At 36.4% G+C, this 1,959-nt stretch overlaps 1 protein-coding gene across 1 annotated transcript in view; it reads right to left on the bottom strand.

Moving 5' to 3' along the window:
• Positions 1-1,959, bottom strand: part of OTUD7A (OTU deubiquitinase 7A) — a 313,826-nt gene that overhangs the window by 221,349 nt on the left and 90,518 nt on the right. The window contains exon 2 of the mRNA XM_045285688.1: positions 721-845. The gene's annotated coding sequence lies outside the window, so the exon portion shown is untranslated. The remainder of the gene's footprint in view (positions 1-720; positions 846-1,959) is intronic.

Here is a 1,959-nt window from a genome sequence, read left to right as displayed (position 1 = left end):
TAACCCCACATGTGTTTATTGGCCAGGTTGGCACAATAAACTTTAACTATATCAGGTTACAACTAAAGACACATAGGAATTTCAATGCATGATTCTTAATTGAGTGCTACACTGGAAACAACAGCTACGAAGTATGCATTTAGGGACAACTGGGGTTATTTGAATATGGAATCTATATTGGATACTGTAATTATTTTAATAATAAATTTCACAATGGTTGTAGTATTATGCAATGGCAGAAGGCATTTTATATACTTTCAGAGATATGTCACTATATCTGTAACTTTCAAATGATTCAGAAAAAATAAACTAAATATCAATGTATTTACCATTTGCGTACATGCATATGTGTTCATATATGTGTGTGTGTGGACGAAAACTGGTAAATCTGGATGAAGAATGTATGAGTTCATAGTGAATTAAAATTATGGGATTATTAATGATTTTCTTTTGTTTTTAAAAATTAATTAATGTCCAAGAATAATGTGCATTATTCTAAACCCAAATTTCAATGCAATAAGAGACACACTTCCTAGTTATTTCTTATTAGGCTTTAGGTGGTCAGTGGATAACATTATCAGTGTATAATATTTTATGGCCTGGTTTCAAGCTGATTTCTAGATAAAGCTCCCAGACCTCTTCTACCTGTAGAATTAGAAGTGCTGAGTATATTTTCCCTCCTGCTATTGCCACCTTGGACCATGGGAACACAGGACTTACTTTTCAGACCAGGCAAGTTTCAAGGTGACTGGCAGTCAGGCATTGGGGTCAGCCCTGCTTCCACTCTGATGGAAATAGTCCATTTTGCCTCAGGAAAAGATATGAGACCACAGCCTCAGAGAAGCCTATAAAAGACAGAGAGGAGAGAGATAATAAAGGAAGATTGTTCATGTTTTTTAAGCCATGAGTTTTACATTTTAATGCTAATAATTATATTCCTTAAAGGCTAATTTAAATATTAATTTTTAAAATTTTAAGATGGTTACAATATTCAATATGAACTTGAAATGGTATAGATGGTGAATCGCACCCCCAACACATGATCCTGAATTTTAACACTAATCAAAAAATATTTTAATAGACTGCTTTTTAGAGAAGCTCTAGTTTTATAGAAAAAATGCAGACATTACAAAAAGGTACCTTTACACCCTGAACCTTATTTATTTATTTTATTTATATCATTTTATTGGGGGCTCGTACAGCTCTTATGATAATCCATACATACATTCATTGTGTCTATCACATTTGTACATATGTTACCATCATTTTCAAAACATTTTCTTTCTACTGGAGCCCTTGGTATTATCTTATTTTCCCTTCTTTCCTACCTTCCCTCCCTCATGAACCCTGTATAATTAAAAAGAATTTTTTTCATGTCTTAGACCTACTGCTGCCTCCCTTCACCCACTTTCCTATTGCTTGTCCCTCTGGAGGGGGGTTATATGTAGATCCTTGTGATCGGTTTCCCCTTTCTCCCCCCACCTTTCCCTTCCCCTCCTGATATCACTACTCTCATTATTGGTCCTAAGGTGTTTATCTGCTCTGTATTCCCTGTGCCGTGAGCTCATATCTGTACCTGTGTACATGCTCTGATCTAGTCGGATTTGCAAGGTAGAACTGGGGTGTTGATAGTGGGAGGGGAGGAAGCATTAAAGAACTAGAAGAAAGTTGTGTGTTTCATCAGTGCTGCACTGTACCCTGACTGGTTCATCTCTTTCTTGTGACCCTTCTGTAAGGGAATGGCCAATTGTCTACAGATGGGCTTTGGATCTCCACTCTGCACACCCCCTCATTCACTTTGATAGGATTTTTTGTTTTCACGCTGAACATTATTTCTCTTATTATTAAAACCTTGCATTCCTGTGGTGCTTTTGTTAGAATAGATAGACCAGTATTGCTACATTAGTACTAGTGGTGCAATGGTTAAGTGCTCACTCGGTATCCAAAATGTTGTGAGCC

The sequence above is a fragment of the Echinops telfairi genome, unplaced genomic scaffold (genome assembly GCF_000313985.2).
Source record: "Echinops telfairi isolate 266 unplaced genomic scaffold, ASM31398v2 ScPeMD7_7475;HRSCAF=8513, whole genome shotgun sequence".
In the NCBI taxonomy this organism is placed as follows: Eukaryota; Metazoa; Chordata; class Mammalia; order Afrosoricida; family Tenrecidae; genus Echinops; species Echinops telfairi.
Note: the sequence above shows the minus strand (reverse complement) of the source record. Positions and strands in the feature narration are given on the sequence as shown.